This window comes from Scylla paramamosain, chromosome 23 (genome assembly GCF_035594125.1).
Source record: "Scylla paramamosain isolate STU-SP2022 chromosome 23, ASM3559412v1, whole genome shotgun sequence".
In the NCBI taxonomy this organism is placed as follows: Eukaryota; Metazoa; Arthropoda; class Malacostraca; order Decapoda; family Portunidae; genus Scylla; species Scylla paramamosain.
The window spans coordinates 19,135,223-19,142,722 of record NC_087173.1 but is presented as its reverse complement, the minus strand read 5'-3'; the positions used below and the strand labels follow the sequence as shown (position 1 = coordinate 19,142,722).

Sequence of the window (7,500 nt, the reverse complement as noted above, 5' to 3'; positions counted from 1 at the left end):
AATGAAGGTCTTGTTTTTCTCTCCTCCAGCAAGTAAGAGTTAGTGCGGTTAGGTTAAGGAGGAGTATGTAGTAGGAGTAGTAGTAAGAGGAGGAGGAGGAGGAGGAGGAAGGGTCAGACTCGTTTATAATTAGAGTCCACATTGTTATACAGGCCGCGGTTCGTGTTGAGGGAATGTACTGGCGGAGAAAAACGTCTTTTGTAAGGGTGGTCCAGCGGCGGTATCTTAGCATCTTCGTTTCTCTGCAAATGAGTGAGGGTTGGTTTGTTTTTTCTCGTCTCTCTCTCTCTCTCTCTCTCTCTCTCTCTCTCTCTCTCTCTCTCTCTCTCTCTCTCTCTCTCTCTGAAACTGTGGTCATTTTTTTGCTGGTTGTGTTGATTCTGTTGATTGTGTTGGTTGTGTTTCAGTCTCGCCGTCCGTCACTGTCACTGTATTTTTTCCCTGTGTCTATCTGTCTCTGTCTATTATCTAACTTCTCCCCCCCATCTCTCTCTCTCTCTCTCTCTCTCTCTCTCTCTCTCTCTCTCTCTCTCTCTCTCTCTCTCTCTCTCTCTCTTTAGCCCCCTATCCATCAACTATCTGTCAAAACCTTACTAAACATTTTCCATTCCTTAACCACGCCCTCACCGTCCAACCTTCCCTCCCTCCCTTCAACCCTCTCCCCTATCCCTCGCTCCTTCCCTCCCTCATCCGGTGAAAAGCTACGTGGAGCGAGGTGATAGTCAACTCCTGCATAATTTGTCCCAAGATCTCCTTTTTAATGAGCGCCACTCACTCGTCGCGGGGAACCCAGACGAGCTCCCCTAAGGCACTCCTGAAACCCGCCCAACCGGAATCCACTTCCTATACGGCGAGGAGTCAATGATACCACCAGTAGCAGTTCGTTCCCTCCTGATGCTTGGGAGGAGAAAGCCAATAAGCCAGTAAGCTTCAGAGTCGGTAAGCCAGTAAGAGAGTTAGCCAGTACGCCAGTAAGCCAAAAAGCCAGTAAAGCAGCAACCAGTAAACCATCAAGTCAATAAGCCAGAAAGCCAGTAAGCCAGAAAGCCAGTAAGCCAGTTAGCCAATAAGCCAGAAAGCCAAAAAGCCAGTAAGATAACCAATAAGCCAGAAAGCCAGTTAGTAAGCCACAAAGCCAATAAGACAGTAAGCCAGAAAGCCAGTAAGACAGACAGTACGCCAGAAAGCCAGTAAACCAGTTAGCTAGAAAGCCAGAAGGCCAGTAAGACAGTTAGCCAGTAAGCCAGAAAGCCAGTTAACTAGTAAGCCAGAAAGTTAGTGAGACAGTTAGCCAGTAAGCCAGAAAGCCAGTAAGACAGTTAGCCAGAAAGCCAGTAAGACAGCCAGAAAGCCAGAAAGCCAGTAAGAAATTTAGCCGGAAAGCCAATATGCCGAAAACCAATAACCTAGTAAGCCAGGGAGCCAGTAAGCCAGCAAGCCACTATGCCAGCAAACCAGTAAGTGAGTAAGCCATTAAGCCAGCAAGCCAGTAAGCCACCAAGCCAAGCTAGTAAGACATAGCCAGTAAGCCAGCAATGCAGCAAGTCAAAAGAAAGTAAGCCAGTAAGCCAGTAAGACAGAACCAGAGGGCCAGAAAGCCAGAAAGTCTGTAAGCCAGACAAAGTAAGCCAGAAAGCCAAAAAGCCAATAACCCCGTAAGCCAAAAAGCCAAGAAGCCACTAAGCCAGAAAGCCAGTAAGAAATCAAGCCAGTAAGACGGTAAGCCAGAGAGCCAGAGAGCCAGCAAGCCAGCAAGCCAGAAAGACCGTAAGCCAGTAAGCCAGCCAGTCAGAAAGAAAATAAGCACGTAAGATAATAAGCCAGACAGCCATTAAGCCAGTAAGCCAGCAAGCCAGCAAGCCAGAAACCAGAAAGCCAGCAAGCCAATAAGACAGAATGCCGGAGAGCCATTAAGCCAGCAAGCCAGAGAGACCGTAAGCCAGTAAGCCAGCAAGTCGGAAAGAAAATAAGCCAGTAAGAGAGTAAGCCAGAAAGCCAGTAAACCCGTAAGCCAGCAAGCCATTAAGCCCGTAAGCCAGCAAGCCAAAAAGAAACTACGCCAGTTCGCTATTAAGACAGTAAAGCAGAAGGAGCATGTCAGCAAGCCAGTAAGCCAGTAAGCCAGCAAGCCAGTAAGCCAGTTAGTTAGTAGGCCGGAAAGCCACTGAGCCCATAAACCAGAAATCCGCAGATCAGTAAGTCAGTAAGCCGCAAAGCCAATAAGACAGTAAGCCAGTTACCCTCCTCACTCTGGCTGGCTTGGGTAGTGCAAGGGAGGGTTGGGAGGGGAGGATGGGTTAGATCAGCGAGTAAGGAAGAAAGGTTAGGAACATAAGAGGGATAAGTTGAATAGAAGCTGAAGATGGAATGGTAGAGAGAGAGAGAGAGAGAGAGAGAGAGAGAGAGAGAGAGAGAGAGAGAGAGAGAGAGAGAGAGAGAGAGAGAGAGAGAGAGAGAGAGAGAGAGAGAGAGAGAGAGAGAGAGAGAGAGAGAGAGAGAGAGAGAGAGAACAATTATATGCCCACAAACACATGACTAAAAGCGGAATGGAAGAGAAAGGTGAAGAAAACAAGACGTGTGTGTGTGTGTGTGTGTGTGAGAGAGAGAGAGAGAGAGAGAGAGAGAGAGAGAGAGAGAGAGAGAGAGAGAGAGAGAGAGAGAGAGAGAGAGAGAGAGAGAGAGAGAGAGAGACTAACAAACACACAACAATAACACTGAAGCCAAAAAGACCAGAAAATAATTATCTCACACACACACACACACACACACACACACACACACACACACACACAGAGAGAGAGACATTAACACACAACAAAACCCAGATAAAAAAAAAAGTTGACATACAAGTAAAAAAAATATATATAAAAAAAGAAAGTAAAAGTAAATCACGCATGAATAAACAAAAAGCACAAAAAAGAGCGAAAAAAAAACATCAAATATGTAAACACCAAAGAAGTTAAGCCAGGTATGAAAACTTGGATATCCTCGTAAGTATGTACATTTACTTATCCCCTTATCAATGGATATGAAGAAAAATAAACACTTTTTCATCACTAACTGGTAATGTTTTGAGTTAAGTGGTGTTATAATGAGAAACTTTGCTTGCCTCTAAAAGGTGTGTGTGGTTGCCCGCGTGTTTGTGCTTGTCTGTCCATCTGTCAGTCTGTCTGTTTGTCTATCCTCCAGCCCATCTGTCTATCCAACCCAGCTCCTGTCTCCCCGTCTGTTAAGCTATCAGTCAGTCTTGCATCATTAGCACAACTTAAAACACAGTGACATTCTCTAAATAGGACTGGCCATGTAGGAGTGGAACTGGCGAATAATAATGAGGGTGCGAGCAAATATTGAACAACCTCGGGGAAGAAGTGACTCGGGAAATTAGACAGACACAGACAGACGCTGACAAACAACTTACACTCCACAAGAAAGCAAGTAAATAACTCAAAGAACAAACTACAGAAGCAAAACAACCACCGTCACTTTACTTCGGCATTACTTTAGCAACACTTATTATGAAGTTTTAAATGAAAAGGAGTTAGAAAGAAATGACACCCCATGCAATTAAACACGTACAGAAAGAACGCATAGAAACAAATCAACCATTTCTTCATCTTACTACTTAAACGAGCTTAATTATGAATGGAAGTGACGAGGAAAGAAGTTAGATAGACACTGATAAACAAACCACCTCCAACAGAAACACAATTAAACAAGTGGACGAACAAATTACAGAACCAAATCAACTTATTACTAAGACAAGTTTGATTATGGATGGAAGTCTCAAAGAAAAACCGCGGGAGGAGGAAAATTAAACACACACACAAAGTTAATGACAACTCACACACCACAAAGAAGCAAGTCAATAAGAAAAAACAAATAAACAAAGCAAACAAAGAAGCAAACAAACAAGAAACAAACTACATAAACAAAGCAACCATTCCTTCGCTTTAACATTTGAACAATAATAATTAGGAATGTAACGAGAGAAATTGGACAGATAGACACTAACAAGCAAAACAAGTAAAGAAACAAACAAAAGAACGAAATCAACCATCCTATCATATTACTTAAACAAACTTGATTATGAATGGAAGTCTTCAATAATAATCAGGTGACGATGGAAATTAGACACACACACAGACTGACAAAACAACTTCACGAGGACACAAGTAAACAAGTGAAGCAGTAAACGATGAAAGCAGATAAATCACCCTATCCCCTTATTATTTAAACAATACTGATTATTATGAATGGAGGTTTCAAGTGATAAATAGTGACAAAGAAACAAGCAACACCTTGACTTAAACCAACCAATGAAAACACGAGTAAGGAAATTACCACTAAAAAATAAGAAGTAAAACAAATAAAAAATAAAACAAATTAACAAACCAATAAATGAAGAATAAAAATTAACAAATGAACAAACCAATAAATAAGTAAATAAATAATAAATAAATAAACAATAGCAATAACTTACCGAAAGCTGGACTAAGGTCAAATTCAAGGTCACGGTCAAGGTCAAGGTCACTGTGGCTCACCTGTGGAGGAAGAAAGAGACAAAATAAGACCAATGAGTGGGGAGAATATAGGGTAGTGATAATGACGAGGGTGGTGGTGGTGGTGGTGGTGGTGGTGGTGGTGGTGGTGATGAGGGTGGTGGTGGTGGTGGTGGTGATTGTGATGGAATTCCTTTCATTGTTTTTATTCGAGCTTACATTTTTATTTTATTTATTTTTTCATAGTTATTATTTTTAATGCCGTTGTTGTTATTATTATTATCATTATTATTGTTATTATTATTATTATTATTATTATTAGTAGTAGTAGTAGTAGTAGTAGTAGTAGTAGTAGTAGTAGTAGTAGTAGTAGTAGTAGTAGTAGTAGTAGTTCTAGTAGTAGTAGTTGTAACTGTAGTATAATAATAATAATAATAATAATAATAATAATAATAATAATAATAACAATAATAATAATAATACTATCGGCACTATACATACATAATAACTAAGTATTCTCTATACCATAATCACTTTACGAAATTCAAGTAGAACTGACGATTGTAGGGGTAATAGTAGTAGTAGTAGTTGTAGTAGTAGTAGAAGAAGAAGAAAGAAAACGGAAAAGATAAGAAAAAACGAAAAAGACGAAGATTAAAGAAGAAGAAGAAGAAGAAACAGTAGCACACCGCCATACAAGAAGGGATCAATACAGACACACACTCAGACAGGCGTGCAATCTAGCCACACAAAATTTGAACACCACAACTCAAGACTCATTTGCTTCACGTCACCGCAACTCAAGACCTCACTCACGCCCTGCTGCTCCTGCCTGTTGGATCTATAGAGGCAGCTTTATGAAGGGTAATAGCGACCTTGTGTGTGTGTGTGTGTGTGTGTGTGTGTGTGTGTGTGTGTGTGTGTGTGTGTGTGTGTGTGTGTGTGTGTGTGTGTGTGTGTGTGTGTGTGTGTGTGTGTGTGTGTGTGTGTGTGTGTGTGTGTAAATTTATAAATAACAGACAAAATATGATAGAAGAAAGATAAAACACAAAAAAAAAAATAAATAAATAAAAAGAGGAAATCTAAATTAACCTAACTTAACAAAAAACGACAAAACAGTACAGGAGGTAAAAAATGGAAGGAAAACGGACTGTAGTATCAACTTAAGATACTTTTCAGTGGTCTGGGGTGTGTGTGTGTGTGTGTGTGTGTGTGTGTGTGTGTGTGTGTGTGTGTGTGTGTGTGTGTGTGTGTGTGTGCGGCCCACCTGCTGGTCCGTGGCGGTGCGTGGCGGTGTACCCGTAAAGTGTGGTATTATGTAAGGTGAAAGCTTGACGTCAGGAACTAACAGTAATCCTCTGTCTTTCCTCCCACTCCTCCTCCTCCTCCTCCTCCTCCTCCTCCTCCTCCTCCTTCTTCTTCTCCTTATCCACCAACGGTCTCGCCTCTACCTGCCGTCCTACCTCGCTCGCTGCCTCTCCTACACACACACACACACACACACACACACACACACACACACACAAGCTCTTATATTACTTGTACGCATGGCCATTTCACCTATATCCATTTCTCCGCTAAATTATTCCTTTTGAATGCATGTTGAACTTTAAGTATTTCTTCGTGTGTAAGTTCGTATGAAATATGTGTGTGTGTGTGTGTGTGTGTGTGTGTGTGTGTCTAGATTCCCGTCACCGTCACGAATAGATAGAAGCTGGACACCGCCGCCCGAAGCCCCCCTCCCCCTTGTCGCCTCAGCCATCGCCGTCCCCCCCTCTCTCTCTCTCCCTCTTGCCCCTTTCTGCTCTCCCCCCTCTCCACTCCCTTCTACTAACGAAAACAGATAAATAACGTCTCTCCAGTTCGGACACTCAGGATGGAGAGGCACAAATAAACGCGCTGACCTAAACACACACACACACACACACACACACACACACACACGCAGAAGGATCCGCACAGAACTACATATATCCCTTATCTTGATCGATTCACACACACACACACACACACACACACACACTAGTCAGATGTGAAAGCTCAGGTACTTAATTAATACTAATCTTTCAGGACTTTCATTTCCTTATAGATTTCGTTTTTTTTTTATCCAATGACACAAAAAGTCAATCAGGTGCAAAAACGAGAGAGAGAGAGAGAGAGAGAGAGAGAGAGAGAGAGAGAGAGAGAGAGAGAGAGAGAGAGAGGCCGCCACGTGTTTCCTGACCAGCAAAGCCAAGAGAGCGAGAAAGAAAAATGGAGGAGATTGAGTGATTTTGAGCGTTAGGGACGAACACACACACACACACACACACACACACACACACACACACACACACACACACACACACACACACACACACACACACATGCATAGTGAAGCAAATTCCCAAACACACTCCACTTCACTCTACGCCTCAAAATTTGCTGAAACTCACTGACTGCAAAGTGCGGAGAGAGAGAGAGAGAGAGAGAGAGAGAGAGAGAGAGAGAGAGAGAGAGAGAGAGAGAGAGAGAGAGAGACCCATATTCTAAAACACTTTCAAAGGCCACTTAAATGATTAGCCGGATTTTCATGAGTGTTTATCCAGTTAATAATGTAGAAATTTTGTTAATATGTGACTAAAATCATAAAACACTTCTCAAAATATAGTCCAGAGAGAGAGAGAGAGAGAGAGAGAGAGAGAGAGAGAGAGAGAGAGAGAGAGAGAGAGAGAGAGAGAGAGAGTTAAGCACCGTGGATGTACAAGTATAAAACAACTCGTTAAGGCGCCAAATAAAAGGCAGGCTTGTTTTGGAAATAATGTCGAGGTGAGTTTTCAGTTATTTCACAGATTATGGTGTGAGACGTTTGGGGCTCAGTTTGCAGTGCATTAGTAAAGTGGGTGACGTGTCTTTCTCCCCTTGTTCATTGTGAGTTTGAGAGATTTTTGAGAGTTACGTGTGTTGTACAAAAAAAATAAATAAATAAAAAAGATAAAAAAAAATGCGTTATACTTTCTCC

General features: G+C 42.0%; 1 long non-coding RNA gene across 2 annotated transcripts in view; it reads right to left on the bottom strand.

The window, feature by feature from the left end:
* Nucleotides 1-7,500, bottom strand: part of LOC135112350 (uncharacterized) — a 53,403-nt gene that overhangs the window by 29,350 nt on the left and 16,553 nt on the right. Inside the window, exon 1 of one of the 2 annotated variants that reach the window (XR_010274289.1) lies at nt 4,481-4,630. The exons of the other annotated variant lie outside the window; for it this stretch is intronic. This is a non-coding gene — a long non-coding RNA (uncharacterized LOC135112350). Of the gene's footprint in view, nt 1-4,480; nt 4,631-7,500 lie in introns of those variants that run through there. 2 annotated transcript variants of the gene reach the window in all.